General features: G+C 48.5%; 1 pseudogene; it reads left to right on the top strand.

The window, feature by feature from the left end:
- LOC133357755 (transforming growth factor-beta-induced protein ig-h3-like) overlaps positions 1–17,489 on the top strand; it is a 48,182-nt pseudogene that overhangs the window by 17,545 nt on the left and 13,148 nt on the right.

Genomic DNA, 17,489 nt, shown 5'->3' with positions numbered 1-17,489 from the left:
AGTGTAGTGTATAGTGTAGTGTATAGTGTAGTGTACTAGTTCTTCACACCGGTTGTGTGTTGGAGAGTAAGCCCACTGCAACGTGTAGCCTTAACAGACTGTCGGGGCAAGTGCTGTTAGCGAGCACACCCACGCACACACAAAATAACGGTTCGAACGAGTTGCGCCGAGGATGCCACCCCAACCCACCCCACCTTGATAATTGTTTTTAACCTTCTATCTGGCAACAAAACTGACACCTTTGTTTACGAGGAGTCATGTTTGCATATACCACAATACCTGCAGTCGTAATGCAAACAAAAAGCATAACTCTGATAATGTGCATTGTCCTTGAAGTTGATTGGTCCACACCCGAGACAGCTTTCCTTAGAGCCTAGTCTCACATGGTGTTGGACCAGATGACGCCAAAACGCCCACCTTGCCGGCCACGGCCTTGTCTCTCCACCACCGCAGTCCTGCCGCTGGGCACCATGGCGGAGACGCTGGAGGCCGCGGGGGCGACCATCACCGCGGCCCACATGGAACAGGCCGACCTGGGCAGCGTGCTGGCCGGACGCGCCGCCTTCACCGCCTTCGCGCCCGACGACAACGCCTGGAAGGGGGTGGAGATGGTGAGCGGGAGCTTGGCATGGGAAGAATGTTACCTGCCCTCGCGGGGCCTGTAGCACAGGGGCGGTTTCTTCATTAGGGCGATTGGGCGACGCACTACCAATGTCATTAAACCACAGAGTCACGCTAGCCGTTACTGTGCCTCTGGATATAGTCCAATCAGCGTCATGTCACGTTCTGTGGAGTACCGCCTCTTTTTGGGCGATTTCACTCCGGCTGAGAATCGCCCCGAGTGTTCCCATAGACTTACATTCAAAGATGTTTTTTTTCGAACGGGGGCGCTGCAATGCATTCTCTATGGCTTCCGGGAGGGCTCGCCCTAACGTGCTTACGTCATCATACGTAAGCACGTTTCAGTCAGCAATATTATTTGTCGCCACCTAGTGGAATCTTTAATAAAAGAAACTGAGTGGATTGTAATAATAGTGAGTATAGAAACAAACAAGGAGATGTATTGTAAGAGTCACTTTATTTTTCATTAATATTAAAGAAGTGAAGTTGCCTTGACATGCTTAAGCTGTTAATTTATCCATTGCATGGGTGGACCTTATCCTTATCAATCATCCAGACATTTGCCCCCCCCTGAGAGATTTTGCAGGAGCCGCCACTGCTGTAGCATTTGTTATAATAGAGGGGCCCTAAATAACGAAAGCAACCAACCACGGTAATATTAAAACACACGCATTTTTTTACTTGCATAGTAACGTAATTGTACTTTTTCGTTTGCAATACGGCCAGATAATTTAGCGACAAATCGCTAACCCTAAACGCCCAGCCGTTCGTAAAAGTTGAAGGCGGTATAGTACTATAGTAATTGAGCTAGTGCAGAATCACTTAAACCGGAATTGATAGCTTGAAAGCAGTTAGCGCGGGGCCCTTGAAAGTGCGGTGCCCGTAGCATTTGTAGCTACTTTTGCTACGAGGATAACACTGTGTAGCAACATATTTTTTGTTCCTGGGTAGTAAGTGTTATTTCCTAATTCCTCAAAAGTACAGAAAATGGCTATTATTCCCCACAAACTTTGCTTTGTGACCACGACAGTGATATTTTTTTATTTACCTATTTTCCAGAACATTCCAGATAGATTCAGTGCTGAGTAAACTTGGAGTAACTTCTCGAACATTCTAGAACTTTCCAATAATATAAATAGTAGTATAAATACAGGGGCCTTAAGCCCACCAGTTCAGTTGAGTTCCAGCTGCCTAAGTGGATACATATCTGCATTTTCCTGAGATGGAATCAAGAGGCTGCAAGCATCCGGCAGACGCATTTTGCTATGTCTGCGGCCAATTTATCAAGACAACAGCGAAAAGGTACTATTTGGGACAGCAGGGACACCAAGGCGCACTACCACAGGCGGGACTGGCCACAGCGGACTGAGTTCTCTGTGGGGAGGAACAGCGTCAAGTGAGAGCCACTGGTGGACCCCCGGAAGGTGCTGATGCCACCACTGCATATCAAATTGGGCCTTAAGAAACAATTTGTCAGAGCTGTAGATAAGGAGTCGGCAGCCTTCAAGTACCTTCAAGACTTCTTCCCTAAGCTGTCTGAGGCAAAGGTCAAAGCCGGTGTCTTCGTCGGACCACAGATAAAGAAGATCCTGGAGTGCAATGAATTCCCCAAGAAGCTCACGAGTAAGGAGAAACCGGCTTGGAACAGTTTTGTCGCAGTGGTTTGTGGCTTCCTCGGCAATCACAAGGTCGAAAATTATGTGGAGCTAGTTGAGACTCTGGTAAAGAACTACGGCACGATGGGCTGTAGGCTGTCCCTCCAAGTCCATATTCTTGATGCTCATCTTGATAAATTCAAGAAGAACATGGGAGTATACTCGGAGGAGCAAGGCGAGCGCTTCCACCAGGATATACTGGACTTTGAACGCCGCTACCAAGGACAGTATAACGAGAACATGATGGGAGACTACATTTGGGGGCTGATTCGTGAAAGTGATTTACAGTATAATCGTAAATCTCGAAAAACGACTCACTTCTAAATTTTAGTAGTAATTTTTGTATTACTTTAGTATAAACACATGTTAATTTTGATTCATATGTTCTCTTTTTCTGACTTCATGAGAACGAAAAGAAACTAATTCGCCCGTTTTCTCATTGAAAATGGCTCCTGGTATAAATTTGCACGTGCTGAGCCACTTTGTTGAGCGAAAATTTGGTGGCCAGGTGGCTTTTGAAAAATCGCTACATAGCTTAGTGAGCCTTACCTGGTAAAATAAAAAAAATTGTTCGGTTTAAATTTTATTTTAATTTTCCCCTCCACATTTAGAATCAACATCACGCGATTGGAGTATTTGGCTGCTATCGATTTCTGCACGATAAGCCACTTCGTTGAGCTATCACTTGTGGCAAGTTCACTTCTAAACAAGTATAACCCGTAAAAACAAGGTTTTTCACTATAAATCCTTTATATGCGTGGCGGCTAGAGTCCTCTCGTCCTCTGGCTTGAGATGGCTGCCACCTATGGGTCAGATGATTGCATGGCAGCATTAAGCAATTGGTAATTAAATATAATATTTTTGTCCTAAAAAGTGTAACATTTTGGAAAAAATTTTTCACGAACATTAATTGTCACGCACAACGAGTCTGTGTGCAAAATGTCAGCTCGATTGGATCACAGGAAGTGGGTTAAACAACGACCGAAAGATTTGCACGGTCCTAAGCAAGCAAGCGAACTTAATATAAAGGATTTAATAAAGGATTTTAAAAGCGCTACATGGCTCAGTGGGGTCAAATGAGTACCTGGTGCGGTGTGTAGTGAACATTGCCACTTTAGAGACAAAGGCGGCCGGGCGTGGTGCTGGCCACCCACCCCCTCGTGTGTTGTTTCGGCCTTCGTAGGTTGCTGCTCGTTAACAGCACTTGCCCCTACAGTCTGTTGAAGACTACACGGGCGATATTTGTCTTTGTTTGCTGCAGACCGGGTTAGAGAAAACATTTACATGACCTCTTTTTGGTTCTTTCGGTAAAGTCACGTAGAAGGGAAATAATAAAATAATAAAAATTTAACATAATAAAATATAGTTTTATTATTTTATAATAAAATATTATTTTATTACTTCCCATCTACGTGACTTTACCGAAAGAACCAAGAAGATGAATCCCTGCAGTCACGAAAGCTTTAAATCGAAATTTTTTTGAAGTCATTCGTTTACCTTCCCTACACTTTGCGCCGCTATTGCATCGTTTGTTGTAACGTTTCTGACCCCCCCCCCATGCCCCCTTCCTGAGACATCTGTAACCAAATCAAGAGCTATAACAACTCATCGGAATTCCTCCGGCATCAACACGCGCACATATTCCGATTTGCGCAGAGCGAGTCGGAGATCCGAGACTCCATGTCGTACTCGCTGGTTGACCGCCGTCTCCTCGGGAGGGACCTCAAGCACGGCATGACGCTACCGACACTCAAGGAAGACGAGCTGCACGTCCACCACTTCTCCAACGGGGTGAGGGCACCGTCCGCCCCGCTCACCACTCCCCGCTCAACGCTCACCGCTCACAGCTTTGCACTCACCACTCACCGCTCTCCACTCACCGCTCTCCACTCCACACTCACCGCTCTCACTCACCGCTCACCCCCCTCCGCGTTCACCGCTCACAGCTTCGCACTCACCACTTACCGCTCACCACTCACCACTCACCGCTCACAGCTCCCCACTCACCACTCCAGCTCACCGCTCTCCGCTCACCGCTCACCCCCCTCCCCCGCTCATCGCTCACAGCTTCGCACTCACCACTCGCCACTCCACGCTCACCACTCACCACTCGCCGTTCCACGCTCACCGCTCTCCGCTCACCGCTCACCCCCCCTCCCCGCTCACCCGCTACTCACGCTTCGCCACTCACCCACATCCACCGCTCACCACTCGCCCACTCCACGCTCCACCACCTCACCACTCGCCCGTTCCACGCTCACCGCTCCTCCCGCTCACACGCTCACCCCCCTCCCCGCTCACCGCTCACAGCTTTGCACTCACCGCTCTCCACTCACCGCTCTCCACTCACTGCTCTCCCACTCACCGCTCACCCCCCCTCCGCGTTCACCGCTCACAGCTTCGCACTCACACTTACCGCTCACCACTCACCACTCACCGCTCACACTCCCCACTCACCACTCCAGCTCACCGCTCTCCGCTCACCGCTCACCCCCCTCCCCGCTCACCGCTCACAGCTTTGCACTCACCACTCACCGCTCTCCACTCACCGCTCTCCACTCCACACTCACTGCTCTCCACTCACCGCTCACCCCCCTCCGCGTTCAACCGCTCACAGCTCGCACTCACCACTTACCGCTCACCACTCACCACTCACCGCTCACAGCTCCCCACTCACCACTCCAGCTCACCGCTCTCGCTCACCGCTCACCCCCCTCCCGCTCAAGCTCACAGCTTCGCACTCACACCACTCGCCACTCCACTCCACGCTCACCACTCACCACTCGCCGTTCCACGCTCACCGCTCTCCGCTCACCGCTCACCCCCCTCACCGCTCACCGCTCACAGCTTTGCAATCCACCGGCTCTCCACTCACCGCTCTCCACTCCACACTCACTGCTCTCCACTCACCGCTCACCCCCCCTCCGCGTTCACCGCTCACAGCTTCGCACTCACCACTTACCGCTCACCACTCACCACTCACCGCTCACAGCTCCCCACTCACCACTCCAGCTCACCGCTCCCCGCTCACCGCTCACAGCTTCGCACTCACCACTCACCGCTCACCACTCGCCACTCACCACTCACCACTCACCGCTCCCCACTCACCACTCGCCACTCACCACTCACCGCTCCCCCCACTCCACCCACTCGCCACTCACAACACTCACCGCTCCCCACTCACCACTCTCCACTCTCTCCGCTGTCCACGGGCGAGTTATCCTGGGTGGCTAGGAGATGTGATCTCCCTCGCCTGGTATGCAGGAGCTCGTGGGTTCGATCCCGACCCTGACGATGCCTGCTGCTGTTTATTTGGAGTTTGCGTGTCTCTCTCTCAACGTGGTGAGATGTTGACTACCTCGCCTGGTATGCAGGAGGTCGTGGGTTCGATCCCGACCCTGACGATGCCTGCTGCTGTATATTTGGAGTTTGCGTGTCTCTCTCTCAGCGTGGGCGCGTGGATTTTATCTCTGGGTCCTCTGGTTATTACCGTCCATCTCTGATTAGCACGGCTGGCTACGTCTGGTGCAAAATAAGTTCCACATACATACATACATTTAGAATCGTATGTATGTTTGTTGAATTTCTTTCGCACCGTATGTAGCCAACAGGTCAAATCAGCGTGCGTTTAGAGTATTTGGCTTCTGCTATCAATGTCCACATGATGATAAGCCATTTCGTTGAAATCTCATTTGTGGTGGCAAGGTAGCTTCTGACAATAGAACTATACACTAGCTCAGCAGCAAAAAAAATCGAAAAAATACTATAATCTTAATCCATAATTATCATAATTTGGGCTGGATCGTGATGTAGATATGTCAACATTATTATTTCTGTATTAAATTTCGATGTAAAGCTTTCGTGACTGCAGGGATTCACCTTCTTGGTTCTTTCGGTAAAGTCACGTAGAAGGGAAGTAATAAAAGAATACAAATTTAAAATAATAAAAATAAAACATCATAAAATAATAAAAATAAAACGTAATAAAATAATAAAAATAAAACAATACAATTTCGATTTAAAGCTTTCGTGAGTGCAGGGAATCATCTTCTTGGTTCTTTCGGTAAAGTCACGTAGAAGGGAAATAATAAAATAATAAAAATAAAACATAATAAAATAATATAATATAAAATTCATCTTCTTGGTTCTTTCGGTAAAGTCACGTAGAATGGAAACAATTAAAATAATTAAATAAAACATAATAAAATAATCTATTATGTTTTATTTTAGCATTTTTATTGTTTCCATTCTACGTGACTTTACCGAAAGAACCAAAAGCTGATGACTAATCTACAACTCGCATCGTAACAACTGCCTGATTACTAATCTAGTATATAATTACATAACCCGCCCACCCACCTCAAATCTTTGCACCTGATGAGTTAATGATGACGTCACCCTGCTGCTGCTGCTCTATATAAGCAGCAGGGTGACGTCATCATTAATTAATGATGACGTCACCCTGCTGCTGCTGCTCTATATAAGCAGCAGGGTGACGTCATCATTAATTAATGATGACGTCACCCTGCTGCTGCTGCTGCTCTATATAAGCAGCAGGGTGACGGCATCATTAATTAATGATGACGTCACCCTGCTGTGCTGCTGCTCATATAAGCAGCAGGGTGACGTCATCATTAATTAATGATGACGTCCCTGCTGCTGCTCTATATAAGCAACAGGGTGACGTCATCATTAATTAATGATGACGTCACCCTGCGCTGCTGCTCTATATAAGCAGCAGGGTGACGTCATCATTAATAATGATGACGTCACCCTGCTGCTGCTGCTCTATATAAGAACGGGAGACACAGCAGAGCCCATCACCATTCTGGCGAATTGCCCCGATGATGCTGGATGCAATTACCAGCGAAACGTCGTGCTACTCAAAAATTGTAAATGTTGTGGTTTCACGCTTCAACACACCGGTGGGCTAAAGCAGTGAACTATTTGTCTTTTGTCAACGTGACACTTGATTATTGTTTTTTTTACCCTTCTATCTGGCAACAAAACTGACACCTTTTTACAAGGAGTCATGTTTGCATAGACCACAATACCTGCAGTCATAATACAAAACAAAAAACATAACTCTGATAATGTATGCACTGTCCTTGAAGTTGATTGGTCCACACCCGAGACAGCTTTCCTTAGAGCCTAGTCTCACATGGGTTGGACCAGATGACGCCAAAAGGCACCGTGTCGGTAGTGGAGGGTTACGACACATTTATAAATAACGCGATCTCAACCCAAAAACGTTGCTTATAAAAAAAGCCTAGCTTCGATACGAATTCCCCTCCACCCCACCCAACCCGAGCCCTATTAACCAGGGCGGCCGCTTTGATTCGAACCGGGGAGCCTCTGTGACTTTACCGACAAAACAAAGAATACGAATCCTTGCAGTCACGAAAGCTTCAAATCTGGAACTCTGTGACGAGCTTCAAGTCGCCACCGCCCTCCGTTGTGACCTCTGACCCCGACCCCCCCCCCCCCCACCACCGACAGATCATCACAGTGAACTGCGTACGGATCCTAAACCCAACCTGCTCGCGTCCAACGGAGTGGTACACATTGTCGAGGCCATCATCCCCCCGGCGAGCGCCAGCATCCGCGCCATCCTGGAGAGCGACAGCCGCTTGAAGACCCTCACGGTGAGGGGGGGGCAGGGGGGGTGGTGACGCGGCACGTGGAGCGAGCTCGACGGCCTGTTGCAGAGGGCTCGCGGTTCGAATCAAAGCGGACGCCCTGGTTAATAGTGGGTTGGGTTGGGGTGGAGTTTCGATTTAAAGCTTCTTTCGTGACTGCAGGGATTCATCTTCTTGGTTCTTTCGGTAAAGTCAAGTAGAATGGAAGTAATAAAATAATAATAACTATTATTTTATTATGTTTTATTTTTATTATTTTATTATTTACTTCTACGTGACTTTACCGAAAGAACCAAGAAGATCGGGTGGAGTTCATAAAAAGGATTTGTTGGTTTTGTTCCCATGTTAGATCGCCCCCCTCCACTCCTGTTGCCCCCGCACTCAGCGGGCTGCCTCTCTCGTGCGAGCGCGTGCGTATGCATGACACAGAGACCCATAGACTCGCACAGAGACCTATAGACTCACACAGAGATGCACCGACCCACCACAGAGACCCATGGACTCACACAGAGACCCATAGACTCATACAGAGACCCACAAACTCACACAGAGACCCAGGACTCACACAGATACCTATAAACTCACACAGAGATGCACCGACCCCACACAGAGACCCATGGACTCACACAGAGACACATAGACTCACACAGAGACACATAGACTCACACAACGTCCCATGGACTCACCACAAAGTCCCATGGACTCACACAGGACCCACAGACTCACACAGAGAACCATGGGACTCACACAGAGACCCACAGACCCACACAGAGACCCACAGACTCACACAGAGACCCACAGACCCACACAGAGACCCACAGACTCACACAGAGACCCACAGACTCACACAGAGACCCATAGACTCACACAGAGACCCACAGGCTCACACAGAGACCCATAGACTCACACAGAGACCCACAGACTCACACAGAGACCCACAGACTCACACAGAGAACCACAGACTCACACAGACCACAGACTCACACAGAGACCCACAGACTCACACAGAGACCCATAGACTCACACAGAGACCCATAGACTCACACAGAGACCCACAGACTCACACAGAGACCCACAGACTCACACAGAGACCTACAGACTCGCACAGAGATCCATAGACTCACACAGAGATGCACCGACCCACACAGAGACCCACACACTCGCACAGAGACCCACAGACTCACACAGAGACCCACACACTCACACAGAGACCCACACACTCACACAGAGACCCATAGACTCGCACAGAGACCCATAGACTCACACAGAGATCCATAGACTCACACAGAGACCCACACACTCGCACAGAGACCCATAGACTCACACAGAGACCCACTGATTCACACAGAGACCCACACACTCGCACAGAGACCCACAGACTCACACAGAGACCCACACACTACACAGAGACACACACTCACACAGAGACCCATAGACTCGCACAGAGACCCATAGACTCACACATAGATCCATAGACTCACACAGAGACCCACAGACTCGCACAGAGACCCATGGACTCACACAGAGACCCATAGACTCGCACAGAGTCCCACTGACTCACACAGAGACCTATAGACTCACACAGAGATGCACCGACCCACACAGAGACCCATGGACTCACACAGAGACACATAGACTCGAACAGAGACCTACAGACTCGCACAGAGACCTACAGACTCGCACAGAGACCTATAAACTCACACATAGATGCACCGACCCACACAGAGACCCATGGACTCACACAGAGACCCATAGACTCATACAGAGAACCACAGACTCACACAGAGACCCATGGACTCACACAGATACCTATAAACTCACACAGAGATGCACCGACCCACACAGAGACCCATGGACTCACACAGGACACATAGACTCATACAGAGACCCACAGACTCACACAGAGACCCATGGACTCACACAGATACCTATAAATTCACACAGAGATGCACCGACCCACACAGAGACCCATGGACTCACACAGAGACCCATGGACTCACACAGAGACCCATAGACTCATACAGAAACTCATAGACTCACACAGAGACCCACAGACTCACACAGAGACCCATAGACTCACACAGAGACCCACAGGTTCACACAGAGACCCATAGACTCACAGAGACCCACAGACTCACACAGAGACCCACAGACTCACACAGAGACCCACAGACTCACACAGAGACCCACAGACTCACACAGAGACCCACAGACTCACACAGCGACCCATAGACTCACACAGAGACCCACAGACCCACAAAGAAACCCATATGCACGTCGATTATACACGTGGGGGGAAAACCCGGAGAAAAATGAAAGAGACCAAATTTACTATTTGAAACTTGTTTCTATTTTACCAGCGTGGCCCACTGAGCTATGCAGATCTTTTTCAGAAGTACCCTGGCAATAAATTACAGCCCTCCGCAGTGCCTTAGGAGCCGTCCATAAATGACGTCACCCACCTAGGGGAGGGGGTAAGAGGGGGTGGGTATGAGAAATGTGACGTCACATCAAAATGCGCAACTTTAAATAAATATAGAGTTGTTATAACAATTAGTGTTGTTATAACAACTCTAATTGTTATAACAACACTCCTACAACATCAGAGTGCAGGGCCACATTAAATACGCACTACAATGATAATAGTTTAAAGCGATTTGAAGCATTTTTTTTTTTCAAAATGGAAATATGGTTTGGGGGGGGGGGGCAGAGCTTTGTGACGTCATATTTGAGGGAGGGGTCTGACTTTTTGTGTGACGTCATTTACGAACGGCCCCTTATCATATGGACATTTATAGCAGGCGAATAATCAAAACGCTAAATGGGGGAGGGGAAAACAGGAAGACCCCAGAGAATACTTCGCGTGACCACAGGGAGAGAGAGAGATACAAGCAAACTCTAAACTAACTCTAGATTTGAAGCTTTCGTGACTGCAAGGATTCATATTTTTAGGTTTTTTTTCCGGTAAAGTGACGTAGGTAAAAAATTTAAATTAATAAAAGTAAAATAAAAAAAATAAAAATCACGGCGTTTCGGAGGCAACACAAGCTTCCGTCTTCAGGTGGAACCGTCACAGCTCACGATAGCTGTATCAAGTGAGAGAAATTCCAAGAAAACAGTATTTGTAAGCGATGGGTATGACCTTGTTATCTCGGCATCTCTCGAGGAAGGCCAGCGTCTCGAGAAGCTGTGACTTCTTGTCTCGTTGTCTGTTAAAAACTCTCACAGATAGGTGGAATTCCTCCCCGTAGAGAGTGTTCACTCTAGATTTGAAGCTTTCGTGACTGCAAGGATTCATATTCTTAGGTTTTTTCGGTAAAGTGACGTAGGTAAAAAATTAAAATTAATAAAAGTAAAATAAAAATACAGCGAGCGTGCTGTGACGGTTCCACCTGAAGACGGAAGCTTGTGTTGCCTCCGAAACGTCGTCATTTTTATTTTATTTTTATTTTACTTTTATTAATTGTAATTTTTTACCTACGTGACTTTACCGAAAAAAACCTTCTTCTTCTTGAGTGCTGCCTAACGGCGTGTGCGACTTGACGATGATATCGGTCCCGGTCTAGCACGGCGTGTAGAGTTTGTGCTGCAGTTGTTAATTGTAGCCATGTTTTGATGTTACTGAGCCATGTTTTTGGCCGTCCTGGTCGTTTTTTCCCTTCGATTTTTCCTTCCAGGATTTGCTTTAATAGCTGGTATTTGTGGTCGTGTCGGGCAATGTGGCCTAGGTAGTAACACTTCCTGCTAATGACGGTCTTCAGCAGTTGCCTGTCAGTGCCCCCATATCTTGCACAACTTGTGTATAAAAACCTAAGAATATCCAAACAAACTCTTTCAACTTGCAGATGTCACCAGGCAAAAGGCCCCACCGAGTTGCATAGCTGACAAGCCACGTGGCCATCACAAAATGGCGGCTCAATGAGGCGGCTTGTAACGTTGCTAATCGACGTCTCCTAGCAACTGCGGTGTTTCTATGACGACGTGCCGGACGAGGTAATCGACGTCTCCTAGCAACCGCGGTGTTCCTATGACGACGTGCCAGATGAGGTAATCGACGTCTCCTAGCAACCGTGGTGGTTCTATGACCACGTACCGGACGATGTTATCGATGTCTCCTAGCAACCGCGGTGTTTCTACGACGACGTGCCGGACGAGGTAATCGACGTCTCCTAGCAACTGCGGTGTTTCTATGACGACGTGCCGGACGAGGAAATCGACGTCTCCTAGCAACCGCGGTGTTTCTATGACGACGTGCCGGACGAGGAAATCGACGTCTCCTAGCAACCGCGGTGTTTCTATGACGACGTGCCGGACGAGGTTATCGACGTCTCCTAGCAACCACGGTGTTTCTATGACGACGTTCTGTCTGCGCAGTCAGCGCTGCGATCAGCCGGCATGCTGGAGACGGTGGGCGACGGCGTTGGACCCTACACCGTGTTCGCTCCCACGGACGAAGCCTTCCAGAAGCTTCCCAAGGAGATGCTCGCACGCATACTCGCCGACACCGTCGCTCTCAAAGGTGTGCCGGAGGGCAGGGGGAGGGGAGGGCCGAGATGCTGTGCAGAAATAGAGGGAATGTATCATTTCGATTTGAAGCTTTCGTGACTGCAGGGATTCATCTTCTTGGTTCTTTCGGTAAAGTCACGTAGAAGGGAAATAATAAAATGATAAAAATAAAACATAATAAAATTTCAATTTGAAGCTTTCGTGACTGCAGGGATTCATCTTCTTGGTTTTTTCGGTAAAGTCACGTAGAAGGGAAATAATAAAATAATGAAAATAAAATTAATAAAAATAAAACATAATAAAATAATTCTCACGACGTTTTGGCCACAACGCAAGCAGCCGTCCTCAGGTGGAGAACATGTCTGTCGAGAAGACAGAGTCTGAATGACACACCCCAGGCTTGGAGCGTCTATTTAATTATAAAATTATATAAAAACAAAACATAATAAAATAATTCTCATATATTATATTATTTTATTATTATATTATTTTATTTATTATTACGTTTTATGTTTTTATTATTTCCCTTCTACGTGACTTTACCGAAAGAACCAAGAAAATGTATCATTTGTTAGAATTCATGTCGTGGGACCTCCTTTGCCAGTGTCAAAATATCAGAATAGGTTTTTTTTTTTCCCCCTTTTATCTGGAAACTAAAAACAGGTCTGTTAAGTTGATTTGAAGCTTTCGTGACTGCAGGAATCCATACTCTTGGGTTCTTCGGTATAAGTCACGTAGGTATAACTGCATTAACCACAATACTTGTGGTCAAAATGCAAACAATAACAGAGTATGTTTTTTACCACGGGAGAACACGCAAATAGCAGGCGTCAGGGTTAGGATCGAACCACGACCTCCTGCATGCCAGGCGAGGGTAGTTAACATCTCGCGACCGAGACACCCGGCGTATGGCAGCAAGAGCGGTCCAATGGAATGCTGTTGCAGGCGGTCACACGTTTGGCGCAGCAGTCCTTCACCCGACCGTGCGCGACAAATGAATGAATGAATCGACGGACGAATCAATGAATGAATTGACGAATGAATCGACGAACTAATCAGTGAACGCACGTATAAAAGAATGAACTAACTAACTAACGGACGAACTAATTAATTAACGAGTGAATGGAACTATGAACGAATGAATGAACTGATGAACGAGTGGCTGAACGGATGGATGAACGATTGAATCAACGAACGAATCAATGAATGAATTGAAGAATGAATAGACGAATGAATGAACGAAACAGATTGACGAGTGAACGAACTGACGGACGCACGAAAGAATGAACAGACGAGCGAAACGAACGATGTAAATGAACGAACGGTGGAGACGAATGAACGAACGAATGGACCGCTGAACGAATGATGAACGGACAGGCAGAGCGAGTGAATGAACGAATAAATGAACGAACGGTGAGACGAAATGAACGAACTAACGGACGAAGGAATGAACGGATCGCTGAACCAACGAATGAACGGGTAGGCGACCGAATGGACGAAACGAATAAATGAACGAACGTGGAGACGAATGAACGAAACTAACGGACGAAGGAATGAATGGATCGCCTGAACCACGAACGAACGGGCAGGCTGAGCGAGCGAATGAAACGAATAAATGAACGAACGGTGAGGACAAATGAACGAACCTAACGGACGAACGAATGAACGGGTCGCTGAACCAACGAAACGAACGGAGGAGGGCGAACGAATGAACGAACGAAAAAATGACACGATACGAACGGACAGACGAGCGAAAGGACCGCTGAACAAACGAACGAAAGACAGGAGGATGCGAGCGAGCGAACGACTCGACGAGAGAACGACCGCTTGCGTGCATCACCCCTCCCCCGTAGCCCTGCTGCAGCACCACGTGGTACGCGTGGCCCAGTGCTCGGGGGCCTTGCTGGGCCCGGTGCGTCACGACAGCGTGAGGGCTCCCGCTGCTTCTCGGCTGCGCCCCGCCGGGGTCACGGTGGACGGTCGCGCAGTCGTCGACCAGGCGGACCGCGTGGGCCGCCAATGGCGTCGTCCACGTCATACAACGGGTGCTGCTGCCCGACTCCGGTGAGAGGGGTGGGGGGCCAGGGGGGAGTGGGGTGGGGGGGGAGGGAAGGGGGGGGGGGCACAACAGAGGGCGGTGACGCGGACGGGCACGTGGAGCGAGCTTGACGCTGGTCGCCATTGCTTCGCGGTTCGGTTCAAGGTGGCCGCCCTGGAAAATAGCGGTAGGGGTGGAGGGATTGATAATAAAGAGGTTTTTTTTTTCCCGCAGGTTAGAGCGCCCCCACCCCACAGACTCACACAGAGACTCACAGACTCGCACAGACATGCACGGACTCATACAGAGACCCACAGACTCACACAAGCCCCAACAGACTCACAGGGACACACAGACTCACACAGAGACCCAAAGACTCACACAGAGACCCACAGACTCGCACAGACATCAACGGACTCATACAGAGACCCACAGACTCACACAAGCCCCAACAGACTCACACAGGGACACACAGACTCACACAGAGATCCACAGACTCACACAAGCCCCACAGACTCAAACAGAGATCCACAGACTCACACAGACACCCACGGACTCATACAGAGATCCACAGACTCACACAGAGACCCATAGACTCACACAGAGACCCATAGACTCACGCAGAGATCCACAGACTCACACAGAGACCCATATACTTACACAGACACCCACGAACGCACGACCTCCTGCATACCAGGCGAGGTAGTTAACATCTCCTAGCCACCGTGATGATGATGAGAGAGAGACACACACAAACTCCAAATATACAACAGGCAATAAAACATAATAAAATATTTATTATTTTATTATGTTTTATTTTTATTATTTTATTATTTCCCTTCTACGTGACTTTATCGAAAGAACCAAGAAGATGAACATGTATAAAGGCTGCATGGGGGGTTCGTTGCAGCGAAGAGCACACTGGAGCTGATCGATGACCCCGACCACACGGCGTTCAAGGACATGTTCGTGCAAGCTGGACTCAAGAGCTCACTGCGGGCCGGTGCAGCCTACACCATGCTGGCCCCGACAAACAAAGCCTTCGGTGGTGAGGAATCTCCCACTCGCCCGTGCCCCCTCCTGCATCACGACACAGCCACGACGTCGTGGGGTACAGGAGGTCGTGGGTTCGATCCCGACTCTGACAATGCCTGCTGTATATTTGGAGTTTGTGTGTCTCTCTCATCATCATCACGGTGGCTATGAGATGTTAACTACCTCGACTGGTGTACAGGAGGTCGTGGGTTCGATCCCGACTCTGACAATGCCTGCTGTATATTTGGAGTTTGTGTTTCTCTCTCATCATCATCACGGTGGCTATGAGATGTTAACTACCTCGACTGGTGTACAGGAGGTCGTGGGTTCGATCCCGACCCTGACCATGCCTGTTGTATATTTGGAGTTTGTGAGTCTCTCTCATCATCATCACGGTGGCTAGGAGATGTTAACTACCTCGCCTGGTATGCAGGAGGTCGTGGGTTCCATCCCGACCCTGACGCCTGCTGTATATTTGGAGTTTGCGTGTCTCTCTCTCATCATCATCACGGTGGCTAGGAGATGTTAACTCCTTCGCCTGGTGTACAGGAGGTCGTGGGTTCGATCCCGACCCTGACCATGGTTCAAATCAAAGCGGCCGCCCTGGTTAATCTCCCCAGGTTGGGGGGGAGTTAATAAAAAAAATGATTTTTTTTCTCGGCGTTGCGCTTTCGGATAGCAGGGTCCCTCCTCTCAGCGTCCTCGTCCGAGATGAGCGCGGCCATGAAGAACCACGTGCTCAAGGGCAGCGTGCAGCTGCACGAGCTGTTCGGCGGCAAGATGCTGGAGACGCTCTCCGGCAAGAAGCTCCGCGTGTTCATCTACCAGAAGGTTCTGTCGTGGCGACGACGACGATGATGATGATGGTGATGACGACGATGATGACGATGACGACGATAATGACGACGACGATGACGATGATGGCGATGACGACGACCGATGACGACGACGATGATGGCGATGATGACGATAATGACGATGATGATGACGACGACCGATGATGGCGATGATGACGATAATGACGATGATGATGACGACGATGGCGATGACGACAATGACGACAATGATGACGACAATGACGACGATGGTGATAACAACGATGACGACGATGATGACGACGATGATGATGACGACGATGACGACGATGGCGATAACGATGACGACTATGATGACAACGACGATGACGCCGGTGGTAACCACGACCACCGGCAGGTCCCGGACTGGCCCCATTGGGCGGCAGTCCGTGGGGAAAATGGCCGCGGTGTGGGTCCGGCCCATTGGGAGGGCCGGTCGCTCTGTGTGGAGAAAGTGCAAAACGTTATCGGGGTAAAAAGAAATAAATATTGATACACAAAATATAGATATTTATTTATTTATTTTATAAAAAATATATATATACCGTTACAAAAAATACATGTATTATATATATTTAAAAAAATATGTAAAGTTTCATTTAAATTATTTGAATTATTCAATAATTAAAACTATTTGCATTTTAATTAAAATGTTTTTTTTTTATTTCTACATCAAGTTTTATTTTTCACCTCAATTATTGTCCAATTCCTCTAAAGTGCACGCTGTATTGCTTATTTTATGCTCTCAGCTGCCATCGGAATCCCTTTCCTCAGCAGCCGCCCCAAAAATTATCCATCTCATCGGCAACACCATGTGTTAGCTTGCACGCATCCCCCTGTACTCTAGCTGTGAGATAAAACCGGAGATACCGGAGGGAAACCCACTCAGAACACGGGGGAAAGCCACCCGAGTCTGGGATCGAACCCAGGAACCTCCTTGCTGATGAGGCTCTATCACTTATCGAGGGGTAATCCTCCAGAGAGTCGCTCCTGATGAGGTAGTCAAAATCATCGGCTAGCGCCTTTGGCGTCGAAACAGGATCGGCGCTCGCTTGCAAGCCATCAATCCGTGGCCACCCTTCAACAGCAACGTATCCCCTGGTGAACCCACAGTCAATCCGTTATACGGGGGGGTGGGGGG

This window comes from Lethenteron reissneri, chromosome 59 (genome assembly GCF_015708825.2).
Source record: "Lethenteron reissneri isolate LAM-NWPU_2019-01 chromosome 59, ASM1570882v1, whole genome shotgun sequence".
Lineage (NCBI taxonomy): Eukaryota > Metazoa > Chordata > Hyperoartia > Petromyzontiformes > Petromyzontidae > Lethenteron > Lethenteron reissneri.
This window is presented reverse-complemented; position numbering and strand designations above follow the sequence as displayed.